The sequence below is a fragment of the Ranitomeya imitator genome, chromosome 5 (assembly GCF_032444005.1).
Source record: "Ranitomeya imitator isolate aRanImi1 chromosome 5, aRanImi1.pri, whole genome shotgun sequence".
NCBI lineage: Eukaryota > Metazoa > Chordata > Amphibia > Anura > Dendrobatidae > Ranitomeya > Ranitomeya imitator.
This window is the reverse complement of record NC_091286.1, coordinates 594930048-594946562: the sequence shown is the minus strand read 5'-3', so window position 1 is coordinate 594946562 and position 16515 is coordinate 594930048.

Below are 16515 nucleotides of genomic sequence, written 5' to 3'. Positions count from 1 at the left end.
TGGTACTGTAAACCTGATGGAACTCTGCTGCGGATCCGCAGCGGCCAATCCGCTGCGGATCCGCAGCCAAATCCGCACCGTGTGCACATAGCCTAATTCTAGAGGTATGTGCACACGCTGCGGAAAATGCTGCGGATCCGCAGCAGTTTCCCATGAGTTTACAGTTCAATGCAAAACTATGGGAAACAAAAATTGCTGTATACATGCTGCAGAAAAACTGCACGGAAACGCAGCGGTTTACATTCCGCAGCATGTCACTTCTTTCTGCGGATTCCGCAGCGGTTTTACAACTGCTCCAATAGAAAATCGCAGTTGTAAAACCACAGTGAAATGCGCAGAAAAACCGCGGTAAATCCGCGATAAATCCACAGCGGTTTAGCACTGCGGATTTATGAAATCTGCTGCGGAAAAATCCGCAGAGGACCAGAATACGTGTGCACATTCCTAACCCTACCCCTAACCCTACCCCTAACCCTAACCCTAACCCTACCCCTAACCCTACCCCTAACCCTACCCCTAACCCTAGTTCTAACTCCAACCTTAGTGGGGAAAAAAAAATTCTTTATTTTATTATTGTCCCTACCTATGGGGGTGACAAAGGGGGGGGTCATTTACTGTTTTTTTTTTATTTTGATCACTGTGAGGTTTTATCAAAGTGATCAAAATTCACTCTGGAACGAATCTGCCGACCGGCAGATTCGGCGGGCGCACTGCGCATGCACCCGCCATTTTGGAAGATGGCGGCGCCCAGGAAAGAAGACGGACGAACCCCGGGAGGCTAGGTAAGTATAAGGGGGGGGGAGATCAGGGCACGGGGGGGGTGGATCGGTGTGCGGGTGGGTGGATCGATGTGCGGGCTTGTGGATCGGTGTGCGGGGGGGTGGATCGCAGTGCGGGGGGGTGGATCTGAGTGCAGGGGGGTGGGATTGGAGCACGGGGGGTGGGATTGGAGCACGGGGGGAGCGGACAGGAGGACGGGGGTGCGGAGCACAGGACGGAGGGGAGCGGACCACAGATCGGAAGGCTGGGGGGGCGATCGGTGGGGTGGGGTGGGGGCACATTAGTGTTTCTAGCCATGGCCGGTGATATTGCAGCATCGTTCATGGCTGGATTGTAATATTTCACCAGTTTTTTAGGTGAAATATTACAAATCGCTCTGATTGGCAGTTTCACTTTCAACAGCCAATCAGAGCGATCGTAGCCATGGGGGGGTGAAGCCACCCCCCCTGGGCTAAAGTACAACTCCTCCTGTCCCTGCACGCCGGTTGAAATTACAGTTAACCCTTTCACCCGGCCTGCAGGAACGCGATTCCGCCATGACGCATACGCTGCGTCATGGGTCGGAATGGCACCGACTTTCATGACGCAGCGTATGCGTCAAAGGTCGGGAAGGGGTTAAGGGGGCCCCGAAAATTTTGCAAGTATGGGGCCCCAAAATTTCTAGTGGCAGCCCTGGATATGAACGAGAAGGGGGCGGACTTCTCCAAATGGTCCAGTCCTGCCAGGGACGCATTTGACACACTGAAAAGGTGTTTTGCTTCTGCACCGATTCTTGTCCAGCCTGACGTCTCTCAGCCTTTCACTGTGGAGGTTGATGCATCTGAGGTGGGAGTGAGAGCTCTATTATCGCAAGGTGTGTCTCCTGGTAAATGGCAACCATGTGCTTCTTTCTCCAAGAAACTGTCGCCAGCTGAGAGAAATTAAGATATTGGTAACAGGGAACGCTTAACTATCAAATGAGCATTTGATGAGTGGCGTCATTTCTTGGAGGGAGCGGTTCACCCAGTGATGGTTATTAGTGATGAGCGAATATACTTATTACTTGAGATTTCCCGAGCATGCTCGCGTGTCCTCCGAGTATTTTTAGTGCTCGGAGTTTTAGTTTTTAGGGCCGCAGCTGAATGATTTACATCTATTAGCCAGCATAAGTACATGTGGGGGTTCCTTAGCAACCAGGCAACCCCCACATGTACTTATGCTGGCTAACAGATGTACCATATATACTTGAGTATCAGCTGAGATTTTCAGCCCCAAAAAATGGGCTGAAAGTTCCCCTCTTTGGTTATACTCGAGTCATGGTCGGCAGGGGGGGGGTTTCTCCTGGCGTTCCTGATGCGGTCCCTGCGTTTCCCCGTTCAGCGGTAATGTGGTACCACTCATTACAGTAATGAATATGGACTCCATTCCCATAGGGGTGGAGCCGCATATTCATTAATGTAATGAGCGGTACCAGTGACCACTGAACAGGGGAAAAAGATGCCGGGGCCGGGAGCAGGTATTTCATATTTACCTTTCCACGTTCCACCACCGCCCTGTCTTCCGCGTCCTCCGCAGTGACTGTTCATGTCAGAGGGCGCGATGATGTATTAGTGTGCTCGCCGCCCTCTGCCTGAACAGTCAGTATGGAGAGACGGCACGCTGAGGAGCAGCGGGCAGCGACGTGAGGTATGTGTTTTTTTCGTTTTCTTGCAGCTGCAGCATTATATGTGGCATATTGTTATATGGAGCATCTTATGGGGCCATAATGAACTGCATGGAGCATTACATGTGCCACATTGTTATATGGAGCATCTATTGGGCCATAATGAACTGCATGGAGCATTACATGTGGCACATTGTTATATGGAGCATCTTATGGGGCCATAATGAACTGTATGGGACATTATATGTGGCACATTGTTATATGGAGCATCTACGGGGCCATAATGAACTGCATGGAGCATTACATGTGCCACATTGTTATATGGAGCATCTATTGGGCCATAATGAACTGCATGGAGCATTACATGTGGCACATTGTTATATGGAGCATCTTATGGGGCCATAATGAACTGTATGGGACATTATATGTGGCACATTGTTATATGGAGCATCTTATGGGGCCATAATGAACTGTATGGAGCATTATATGTGGCACATTCTTATATGGAGCATCTTATGGGGCCATAATGAACTGTATGGAGCATTATATGTGGCACATTTTATATGGAGCATCTTATGGGGCCATAATCAGCATTTGTGCAGCATTATATGGGGCATATTTTAATATGGAGCATCTTATGGGGCCCATCATAAATTTTATGGAGCATTATATGGGGCGTATTTTCTATGGAGTATCTTATGAGGCCCATCATGAACTGTATGGAGCATTATATGGGGCTCCTGATCCAATATGGATATTCAAAAACACTTAACCTACTGATGTCTCAATTAATTTTACTTTTATTGGTATCTATTTTTATTTTTGACATTTACCAGTTGGCTTATATTCGAGTATATACGGTAAATCATTCAGCTGTGGCGCTAAAAACTAAAACTCGAAGCACTAAAAAAATACTCGGAGGACACCCGAGCATGCTCAGGAAATCTCAAGTAACGAGTATATTCGCTCATCAGTCACTAATGGCTATCACAGATCATAAGAATCTGGCAAACTGTCTTACACCACGACAGGCAAGATGGACATTATTTTTTACCATGTTTAACTTTTTTATTACTTTTAGGTGAGGAGCAAAAATGTTAATGCAGATGCCCTGTCCCTTTGCTTTCCTGGGAGAAGAGATAAGTGCACACTAGTTCCTATTCTCCAAAAGGGGGTAATGATGTCATCTATATGCTCCAATCTGGAAAGAGAGGTTGTTGATGCTCAGGAGGAAGCCCCTGCTACCTGTCCACCTGGTAAACTATTCGTTCCAGTCAATCTCCGTCTTAGGGTCCTCAGTGAACATAATGATAGTGTTGGCTAGACTTTCTGGGAATAAAGCCACTGCGATTCTACTTACTTGGCCTTTTTGGGTAGCCACGTGCTCATAGGGATGTGGCCGCCTGCAATATCTGTGCATGTTCGAATACCTTGCATGCTTGTCCATCAGAGGCTCTCCAACCATTGGAGATTCCCAGAAGACTTTGGACTCATTTATCTGTCGATTTTATTAAGGACCTACCCATGTCTTCAGGGAACATTGTAATTCTGGTGGTGGACAGATTTAGCAAAATGTGTAATTTTATTGCTTTATCTGCTTTGCCTAATGCCAAATCTCTGGTGCAAATTTTTGTTAGGGAAATTATTAGGCTACATGGGATTCTGATCAATATTGTTTCTGATCAGGGGTGCAGTTAATGTCCAAATTTTGGAGAGCATTTTGCACCTGTCTGGGGATCCCTTTGTCTTTTTCTTCTGCTTTTTGCCCGCAGTCCAGTCTAACGGGCAGACTGAACGAGTTAATCAGAATTTAGAGACATATCTCAGATGTTTCATGTCTGAGAATCAGGAGGACTGGGTTACCTACTTACCGTTGGCTAAATTCATGGTAAATAATCATCAGGAATCAACCGGTAAGTTCCCATTTTTCAGGGCATATAGGTTCCATCTGCAGTTTAATTCTTTCAATAATAATCACCCTTCCGGATTATCGGAGGAAGAACGGTTTTCATCTTCCATCTCTATCATATGGCAGGGGGTGAGTAATAATTTGAGAAAAATGGGTTCTAAATATAAAAGTGTGGCTGATCGGAGACGTGTGGTGGGTCCAGACCTGTGTGTTGGTGACTTGGTATGGCTGTCATCGAGGAACATTAAGCTGAAGGTTCCACCTTGGAAAATGGGTCCCAAGTTTATCGGTCCTTATAGAATCTTAGCCATCGTCAATCCGGTAGCATTCCGCCTTGCTTTACCATCTACCTTTAGAATCCATAACGTTTTTCACTGTTCGCTTCTCAAAAAGTATGTGGCATCTGCAGTACCTTCACCTCTACCACCTTCTCCTGTCATTATGTATGGTAATCTGGAGTTCCAGATAGCAAAAGTCTTAGACTCTCGTCTTGTTCGTCGGTCGCTTAAATATATGGTACATTGGAAGGGGTACGGTCCTGAGGAGAGGATGTGGGTATCAGCCTCTGACGTCCATGCGGCCAGACTAGTTCGGGCTTTTCATGTTGCACACCTGGATAAACCTGACCATGAGGTTCGGAGGTCCCTCGTAGAAGAGGGAGCACTGTAACTGGGTTACAGAAATGGAGCGGAGCCAGAAGATCACAGCATCTGATTGCTCCTACTATTTTGGGAAGAAGCCCTTCTCCAGTGTATTAAATGTGTTTATTTCTTCCAGCAGAACAGGGGTTAATCGACCATATTGGAATACTCCTACATTCAGCTGTGCTCGGTTAGCCACTCCTTTTCCCTATAAAAATCTGGGCTCGATTATGAAGTCATCGTCAGAGTTAGCAATTTGCTACATGGTCTTGGAGTGGGAGAAGCTGGTGTTGTGAAGGAGTGCTGGAAGAGTTTATTATCGACTGTTGGCTGGTTTGTACGCTTGGAAATTCCTTATCCTTCCCTGTTTTACATTCTTTCCCCTCCCTACACACCCTGGTGAATACCTCTTCTATATTTGAGTACATATTTTTTGTGTGCAGAGTCTTCGTCACCCTGTCTGTCTGGTTGTTGTACTGCTGTACAAAGTAGCGCCTTTCTTCCCTGGGTGTGGGAAGGGGACAGATGTAGGTCTGTCTTGGAGATAAGGCAAGGGTGTAGACTCTGGCATCTTTGCCAACTGAAGTATCCCGGGTGTGGGAACTGCATAATACTGTGTATTTGGGGGCTGGCATTTTACTGTGAGTGGTGGGCTGCATTATACTGTTTGTGTGGGAGGGGGCTACATTATACTGTGTGGGGGGTTCCTTATACTGTGTGTGGGGGAGGCTGCATTACACTGCATGTCTTTGTGGGGGGATGCATTATATTGTGTGTGTGGGGGTCTGTATTATACTGTGTATGTGGGGGCTGCATTATACTGTGTGGGCGGCTGCGTTATACTGTGTGTGGAGGGCTGTATTATACTGTGTGTGGGGGGCTGCATTATACAATGTGTGTGGAGCTGCATTATACTCTGAGGGGGTTGCATTATTCTCTGAATGTGGCTGCACTATTCTCTGACATGGGCTGCATTCTCAGAAGGGTGCTGCTTTATTCTCTGAGGGGGACTGCATTATACTCTGAGGGGGCAGCATTATACTTTATTTTGGGTCTGCATTATACTCTGAGGGGGCTGCAGCATACTCTATGAGGGGGGCAGCAGTATACTCTATGAGGGGGGCTGCATTATACTCCGAGGGGGGCTGCATTATCCCCTATGAGGGGTGCTGCATTATACTCTATGAGGGGAGCTGCATTGTACTCTGAGGAGGGCTGCATTATAATATGAGGGGTGCTGCATTATAATACTATACTCTATGAGGGGGGCTGCATTATACTCTAAGGGGGCTGCATTATACTCTATCAAGGACCATGGTCAGTGCATTACATTATATGTACTATATGGTACCTGCATTATACTGTATTAAGGATTATCTGTACCCATCATTCTTTTTCAGCGGAAGTAAAGAGGCCTGGAAACAAGCGTCGAACGACTTCAATATTGTCCATCTCGCTCATTTAATGGTCTGAACTCAGCACATGTAAATACAACAGAAATGTTTCTGTGTGATAGTGCAATTTGTAAGCATTTGGGGCCTCAAATTAAACTTTTGCCTAGGGCCCCACTTTGTCTAAAACCTGCCCTGGATAGGTGCAAATGCAAGAGCATGGCATCTTACAGTCTCTGTTCAAGGTGCAAATATGACCAAAGCCTTTATGTTTTTTGGCTTTTTAATTTTTTGTGACCTCCTACACAGAAGAATTATACCTACCCATATAAGCCCAGGAGAGGTATCATATTAGGTTAGGTTCCCAGCAAAGAGGAATGACTTGTCATTGGCTACTGGGCACACATGAATTGGCCAATTTATGCCCTAATTATCTTCATTTTAACCTATTTTCTAGAGCGGTAATGCAAAACCAATTTCTTTAATCGTTAAGGGAACCTGTCACCCCCAAAATGGAAGTTCAGCTAAGCCCACCGGCATCAGGGGCTTATCTACAGCATTGTCGAATGCTGTAGATAAGCCCCCGATGTAACCTGAAAGATGAGAAAAAGAGGTTAGATTATACTCACCTGGGCAGGCGGTCCGATCTAATGGGCATCGCGGTCCAGGGCCTCCCATCTTCATAGGATGATGTCCTCTTCTTGTCTTCACGCTGCGGCTCCAGCACATGCGTACTTTGTCTGCCCTGTTGAGGGCAGAGCAAAGTACTGCAGTGCGCAGGCTCCGGGAAAGGTTAGAGAGGCCCAGCGCCTGCGCACTGCAGTACTTTGCTCTGCCCTCAACAGGGCAGACAAAGTACGACTGCGCCAGAGTCTCAGATTGAAGACAAGAGGACGTCATCCTATAAAGATGGGAGGCCCCGGACTGGACCGCGATGTCCATCGGGCCGGACCGCAGCAGGACCGCCCCTGGGCGAGTATAATATAACATCTTTTTCTCATCTTTCAGGATACATCGGGGGCTTATCTACAGCATTCCAGAATGCTGTAGATAAGCCCCTGATGCTGGTGGGCTTAGCTCAACTTCCATTTTGGCAGTGACAGGTTCCCATGAACTTTAGGCCTTTTAGATATAATTTAATCTTCAATTTGCTTAGCTGTTCACAGTAACAGTAATATAAACCAGGGGTGCCCAAACTTATAACTCAAATTGATCACTGCCAACTCCACAATAACAAAAGGAACTACTAGCTGCCACCACCAATAATTTATACAGGCCTATTAGACACCCGTTACGGGTAGCGTAATGCTTCACTGGTGCGATTTTGAGTGCAAGAGGAACAGAGCTATTACATTTTATATATTTGATCCTTAAACCCCAACTGACACTGAAGTCTAAGAAAACCAGAGCCATCGGTAAAGGTTGGCGAACACTCACAATCCTAGTGACTATCAGGGTCTTTCCGGAGGTAAGTTCTTTAGTGAACACAAATTCATGAGGGTTGGTTCTACATCAGTGTCCTTGAGCCCTACAGTGTTAGTGTCGCCTAAACTAACTGATCGCAAGTTTTCAGGGACCCCCCCCAGCCGCCCTACCCACAAAAAGGACTGCTGCATTAGGCACCTAGGCCTTGGATGTGTGGTTCCTTTTCTGCCTCTCTGGGCAGGTGATGCTAATATGTCAAGGTTGGTCGCAGGTATAACACAGGCTGGAGTCAGATGCAGGCTGGGTGCTGGAAGATCACTACATCCACTACATTACCGTAACTGTCTTGAAGTCCATGTTGGAAGAATCTGGAGCTTTTTGCAGTACACTTTTGGGGTCGGCTGATATTTAGTTATCAGGGCCTGTGTGGTGGGCCTGTTTGGAGTGCGGAAAACAACTCCACTGCTTTGCCTCATAGGCTTGGAATTTAGCATTGAGCCAACTGGTCAACAGGCAACTTGTACAGTCTGCAGGCTTTTTTTAGCACAAGCTGCACAAGCTGCATCAGCATTTGAGTGTCACATCCTTCCAGTTGCTGCTGAGTGAGTAGCAAGCAAGAGTCCATTCCACTCTGGGAGCTGCCGTTGCTGCTAGCCCCTTCTGAGTCAGACAGTTCTGGAACTGGATCCACAACTGGGAATCCTGGGGATCCACTGGTTCTGGCCTTTGTTGACACATTGTGTTGGTGACTAGCATCATCATCCACCAAGGCATATCTCTTTGGTTTTGTTGGACCCATCAATACCTCATTCCTTACACAAATTGATCAACAGAGCTTTCTCGTGCTACTTATAAGAAAGTCCAATCCTCAAAACTCTGTACAGAATCCTCGAAGGGACTGTGCAAGTTTTTAGTGACAAGGATGATTGCTCATCCCAGATCACTAATACTCTGTGATATTCCGCCACTATCTCAACTTGTCAGGGAGAACACCAGAGCAATCAAACAGATCCCACTGCTACCATCAATTGTAATGTATGTGCAACTCCGTTGCCTCCAATTGTCAGGACAATTAACGCAATTGACTGGCGAATGATGGACGAGGCAGCGGCTATTTCCATTACTAGGCTGGTTACTGAGAAACTCGCAATGAGCATATGGTATACAAATTTTCAATTCCAACGCATGGACTATATTCAAATATGTATAAACCCCAAAATGATCACTGCCAACTCCACAATAACAAAAAGAACTATTAGCTGCCATCCTCAATCGTTTATACAGGCTGATTAGACACCCGCAACAGGTAGCATATAGCTTCAGGGGTGCAGTTTACAGAGTGAGAGGAACAGAGCTATTACATTTTATATACTTAATCCGGAAAGGTAGGCAGTGTTTATAAAAAATTTACAAAGATGTTAAAAAATGATAACCATTCAGTATGTACAATTACATAAAATAAAAAGGGATAACAAAAGTGATGTTGCAGGAATGGCTCTTATCTTCAAGGAAAGAAGCATTCCAATTAGGAAAATGGAACACTGTCAGCGAACTGTGTCTTCCAGAAAATAAAAAATGACAGAAATCCAAACTCTGATTTTTATTAGATCAAGCTAACACCCACATACCTCCTGCTGGTGAACTCATATGGGGCTGGTTGTGGTTGTACTATTCCATAGAGATATAACATGGCATGGATAGCATCATTTATCTTCCGACTATTAAGTTGGATGTGTTAGAATGGCCTTACAGATGAATGAAAGGGTTAATGCGGATATGGTCCGCGCTGCAGATAGATGATAAATCCAAAGATGTTTCATAAAAGGAATGGTGGTTTAAATTCACCCATGCATTCAGATATTATCCATAGCGACTCTCTTGTGATTCTATACTTGTGTGGTATTTCCTGATGAAGCAGTCACTGAGACATTGAAACGTGTTGAATAAACCACCATTCCTTTTATGAAACATCTTTGGATTGATCATCTATCTGCAGCGTGGACCATATCCACATTAACCCTTTCATTCACCTATAATACGGTCAACAGCTAACCCGTGGATCTGCTGCAGCGTTTATTTGGACACGCTATAACAATAGCTTCATTTGGTGAGTACAATCTACTTATTTTATCTCACACCGCATCCAATAAGACCCTATTTGCACTGATCTCTTCAAACAGTTTCTTCGATAGAATGGCCTTACAGTGATGTGAGTGAATGCATTATGTTCATGTCTTCGCTACGATGCTTAAAATATATCTACCATAATTATCTCATCAGTGCAAACTCCAATATTCATCATTGACCAATGGCTCCAGAAAGTCTGAGACCTGTCCTTTGAACAGAGGAAGCTCTTGGCTTGCAAGCGTACTACTCCACCTCTGAATATATGAATCCTAGAATTGTTGGCCAGCGCTCAGAGCAGATCTCAGCTGTAATTACCTGTTCACAGCAGGAGGTCCTACGTCAATGGAGTTTAAAGTGTCAGCTCTTTTTACTTCCCCAGTTATAATTTGAGATGGGCGAATCTAAACAGTAAAGTTTGGCATCTGTACCTAACACCTACTGTTCAGGCATGGACACCGAACATAGACTTCACCAGTATGTTCGTGTTACTGTTTGGGTTTGGCCTCTCGTATACCGTGTGTTTGTCATGCTGGCATGACAACGTGGAAAACACTGCTTCTGATCAATGGTAAAATCATTACCACTGGTCAGACAGCTGCAGTGAGCTCGCAGCTGTGATCAGAGGTAAAGTGTACCTTTGGTCACTGGCATCAGCTAATGGGACTACTGCTGCCATCAGTCTTCACCTGCAGGATGCTAATAACAATGAGAGCAGGCGGTGGCTTATGGGAATATTCACCAGCCAGTGTTTGCACTCTAAATAATAACAAAAAAAGACGGTGTGGGTTACCCTGTATTCTTGATAACCAGCCAGGCAAAACTCACAGCTGGGGGCTGCAACCCTCAGCTGTCAGCTTTAGCAAAGCAGGCTATCAAGAAGTGAGGCATCACCATGCTGTATTCTTTAATATTTAAATAATTAAAAAAACAGTGTGGGGATCCCACCATTTTTGACAACCAGCCTTGCTAAAACAGATAGCTGGGGGCTGGAATTCTCAGGCTGGTAAGTGGCCATGGATATTGACCCCTCCAGCCTAAAAATAGCAGCCCACAGCTTCCAGAAAAGGCGCATCTATTAGATGCACCAATTCTGGTGCTTTGCCTGTCTCTCTCCACTTGCCCTGTAGCAGTGGCAAGTGGGGTTCATATTTGTGGGGCTGATGTCACCTTTGTATTGTCTGGCAACATCAAGCCCACGGCTTAGTAATGGAGAGGCATCTATAAGACACCTATCCATTACTAATCCTATAGTTGTATTGTAAACAAAGACACAGCAGGGATAAAGTCTTTTATTTGACATAAAAGCAAAACATACTTTTCACTTTTTTAATTAAAATTAACAAACTCAGTTATACTCACCCAATGCCCATTCCACTGAATCACTCACCTCTTGCAATAAAGCAAAAATAAAAAACAGCAATATCCATCACCAGTCTGATGTTCTGTCCCATGCCAAAATCCATGTCGGGAAAAATAGTTTTCAACCTGGAAGGTGCCAAGATGCGTCCATGCAGACTGAGAACCACTGATGAATGAGCTGCTGCGAGCACATCAAGAATGAGTAGCGGTGGCCACATCGAGGTTACTGCAGGTCACTGAGGATGCTAGGCCAATGAACTGCGGTGACCTCCTTCTGGTGAGATCACCGCTAGCACAGTGAGAAAAAGTCTCAGTGCGGTGAATTTGAACTGCGGTGAACTCGCCTCTGATGTATTTCATCTGTAGATATCAGTTAGGTTCAGAAATATTTGGAAAGGTGACCAAATCTTCGTGATTTGAGCTCTGAATGCCACTATTTTTTTTGTCAAATGAAACAACAAAACTACTGAAATGCAACTGTAGTGTAGATTTTCAGGTTTAATTAAAGAGGTTGACATAAATATTCAATGAAACATTTAGGAATTGCAACAAATTTTCTACAGAGCGTCCTCAATTCAGGAGGTTGTGGGTTCACAGCAACAGCTTTGAAACGCAAATGGCACAACTGGAATCAACTCCGGACCCTTTACCTGCTTACTTGATAAATTACTAATGAGGGAATGGTTAATTAAAGATTTTTAAAGGTAACTGTCAAATTACTTTGGTTTCTTTAAAAATATGCAGCTCCATATTAACTGTCTGAGCACTTGAGAACCAAAATTGTTGAAAAATATCAACAATCTGAAGGTTACAAGTCCATCTCCAGAGATATTGATGTTCCTTTGTCCACGGTGCACAAAATAATCAAGAAGTTTACAATCCATGGCACTTTAGCTAATTACCCTGGGTGTGGACAGCAAAGAAAAACTGATAAAAGATTGCAATGCAAGATAGTCCGGATGGTAGATAAGCATCGAGTTCCAAAGAAATTCAAGTGGTCCTGTAGGCTCAGGGGTGCATTAGTGTCAGAGTGAACTATCCGTTGATATTTGAATGAAATGAAACACTATGGCAGGTGCCCTAGGAGGACTCCAGTGCTGACACAGATACATAAAAAAGCTAGACTGCAGTTTGCCAAAATGTACGTAAGCCACAATAGATCTGGGAAAGCATCTTGTGGACAGATGGGACCAAGAGAGAGCTTTTTGGTAAAGCACATCATTCTACTGAAGAGAAAAGGATTTGAGCTCACCACGCTGCATAATTCACATGTCACGGTTAGAGTCTGATTGGTGGGTGCCAATCCTGCTTGTGAAGCACAGCCAATGTTCAGGAAAACAGGGAAGAAATGCAACATAACAGTCCATCAATAAAAAAGACTTTATTGTGAAGCCATTAAAAGTTATGAGCCCAAAATGACATATTAAAAATCTGATGATTAAAGGAGCATGTGTGCGCCAGAAATACATCAGGTTTTTAATCTGCAATTTTGGATTTCTAAACTTTTTAACCTCTTCACCCCAAAGCCTGTTTTCACCTAAGTGACAGGGCCAATTTTTACAATTCTGACCACTGTCACTTTATGAGGTCATAACTCTGAAACGCTTCAACGGATCCTGGTGATTCTGACACTGTTTTCTCGTGACATATTGTACTTCATGATAGTGGTAAAACTTCTTCGATATGACTTGCATTTATTTGTGAAAAAAACAAAAATTTGTCGGAAATTATGAAAATTTAGCAATTTTCAAACTCTTAGTTTTTATGCCCTTAAATTAGAGAGATATATCACATAATATAGTTAATAAACAACATTTCCCACATGTCTGCTTTACATCAGCACAATTTTGGAAACATCATTTTTTTTTGTTAGGACGTTATAAGGGTTAAAATTTGACCAGCGATTTCTCATTTTTGCAACAAAATTTGCAAAACCATTTTTTTACGGACCACCTCACACTTGAAGTGACTTTGAGGGGTCTATATGACAGAAAATGCCCAAAAGTGACACCATTCTAAAAACTGCACCCCTCAAGGTACTCAAAACCACATTCAAAAAGTTTATTAACCCTTCAGGTGCTTCACAGGAATTTTTTGAATGTTTAAAAAAATTGAACATTTAACTTTTTTTTCACAAAATTTTTACTTCAGGTCCAATTTGTTTCATTTTACCAAGGGTAACAGGAGAAATTGGACCACAAAAGTCGTTGTACAATTTGTCCTGAGTACGCCGATACCCCATATGTGGGGGTAAACCACTGTTTGGGCACATGGCAGAGCTCGGAAGGGAAGGAACGCCATTTGACTTTTCAATGCAAGATTTGCTGGAATTGAGATCGGAGCCCATGTCACGATTGCAGAGCCCCTGATGTGCCTAAACAGTGGAAACCCCCACAAGTGACACCATTTTGGAAAGTAGACCCCCTAAGGAACTAATCTAGATGTGTGGTGAGCACTTTGAACCTCCAAGTGCTTCACAGAAGTTTATAATGTAGAGCCGTAAAAAAATTTTTTTTATTAATTTTCACAAAAAATGATCTTTTTGCCCCAAATTTTTTATTTTCCCAAGGGTAAAAGGATAAATTGGACCCCAAAAGTTGTTGTGCAATTTGTCCTGAGTACGTCGATACTTCATATATGGGGATAAACCACTGTTTGAGCGCATGGCAGAGCTCGGAAGGGAAGGAGTGCCATTTGACTTTTCAATGCAAAATTGGCTGGAATTGAGATCGGACGCCATGTCGCATTTGGAGAGCCCCTGACGTGCCTTAACAGTGGAAACCCCCCACAAGTGACCCCATTTTGGAAAGAAGACCCCCTAAGGAACTTATCTAGATGTGTGGTGAGCACTTTTAACCCCCAATTGTTTCACTAAAGTTTAGAATGTAGCATTGTGAAAATTAAAAAATCATTTTTTCTTTCCACAAAATGATGTTTTAGCCCGCAATTTTTTTTTCCCAAGGGTAACAGGAGAAATTGGACCACAAATGTTATTGTCCAATTTGTCCTGAGTATGCTGATACATGTGGGGGGGAACCACCGTTTGAGTGCATGGCAGAGCTCGGAAGGGAAGGAGCACCGTTTGAAATGCAGACTTAGATGGAATGGACTGCAGGTGTCATGTTGCATTTGCAGAGCCCCTGATGTACCTAAACAGTAGAAACCTACCACAAGTGACCCCATATTGGAAACTAGACCCCCCAAGGAACTTATCTAGATGTGTTGTGAGAGCTTTGAACCAACAAGTGTTTCACTACAGTTTATAACGCAGAGCCGTGAAAATAAAAAATATTTTTTTTTCCACGAAAATGATATTTTATCCCCTATGTTTTTATTTTCCCAAGGGTAACAGGACAAATTGGACCCCAAAAGTTGTTGTCCAACTTGTCCTGAGAACGCTGATACCCCATATGTTGGGGGGAACCACTGTTTGGGTGCACGGCAGAGCTCGGAAGGGAAGGAGCGCCATTTGAAATGCAGACTTAGATGGATTGGTCTGCAGGCGTCATGTTGCATTTGCAGAGCCCCTGATGTACCTAAACAGTAGAAACCCCCCACAAGTGACCCCATATTGGAAACTAGACCCCCCAAGGAACTTATCTAGATGTGTTGTGAGAGCTTTGAACCAACAAGTGTTTCACTACAGTTTATAACGCAGAGCCGTGAAAATAAAAAATATTTTTTTTTCCACGAAAATGATGTTTTATCCCCTATGTTTTTATTTTCCCAAGGGTAACAGGACAAATTGGACCCCAAAAGTTGTTGTCCAACTTGTCCTGAGAACGCTGATACCCCATATGTTGGGGGGAACCACTGTTTGGGCACACAGGAGAACTCGGAAGGGAAGGAGCACTGTTTTACTTTATCAAAGCAGAATTGGCTGGAATTGAGATCGGACGCCCCCTGATGTGCCTAAACAGTGGAAACCCCCAATTATAACTGAAACCCTAACCCCAACCCTAACCCTAGCCCAAACCCTAACCCTAGCCCTAGCCCTAACCCTAGCCCTAACCCTAGCCCTAGCCCTAACCCTAGCCCTAACCCTAGCCCTAACCCTAGCACCAATGGGAAAATGGAAATAAATACATTTTTTTACATTTTATTATTTTTCCCTAACTAAGGGGGTGATGAAGGGGGGTTTGATTTACTTTTATAGCGTTTTTTTGGCGGATTTTTATGATTGGCAGCTGTCACACACTAAAAGACGCTTTTTATTGTAAAAAATAGTTTTTGCATCACCACATTTTGAGAGCTATAATTTATCCATATTTTGGCCCACAGAGTCATATGAGGTCTTGTTTTTTGCGGGACGAGTTGACGTTTTTACTGGTAACATTTTCGGGCAGATGACAATTTTTGATCTCTTTTTATTCCGATTTTTGGGAGGCGGAATGAACAAAAACCAGCAATTCCTGAATTTCTTTTAGGGGGGGGGCGTTTATACCGTTCCACGTGTGGTAAAATGGATAAAGCAGTTTTATTCTTCGGGTCAGTACGATTACAGCGATACCTCATTTATGTAATTTTTTTTATGTTTTGGCGCTTTTACACAATAAAAACTATTTTATATAAAAAAATAATTGTTTTTGCATCGCATTATTCTGAGAGCTATAACTTTATTATTTTTCTGCTGATGATGCTGTATGGCAGCTTTTTTTTTGCGGGACAAGATGATGTTTTCAGCGGTACCATGGTTATTTATATCCGTCGTTTTGATCGCGTGTTATTCCACTTTTTGTTCGCCTCTATGATAATAAAGCGTTGTTTTTTGCCTTGTTTTTTTTTTTTTTTTTGCGGTGTTCACTGAAGGGGTTAACTAGTGGGATAGTTTTATAGAGCGGGTCGTTACGGACGCGGCGATACCAAATATGTGTACATTTATTGTTTTTTTTTTTTTTTACATAAATAAATGGATTTATTGGGAAATGTTTTTTTTTTTTTATTTGGGGATTTTTTTTTTTTTTACACATTCTATTTTTTTTTTTTTTTACTTTCTAACATTGTCCCAGGGTGGGACATCTCTGTATTAGATCAGATCGTTGATCTGACACTGTGCAAAGCACACTGTCAGATCAACGATCTGACAGGCAGCTTAGCTGGCTTTCCAGCGCCTGCTCTCAGCAGGCGCCGGCTAGCCAGGTCACTTCATGACCCGGAAGGAGTCCGGCGGCCATCTTGGATCCGGGGACTCCTTCCGGGTCACCGGAGCAACGCGATCTCATTGCGTTGCTCCGGTGGGAG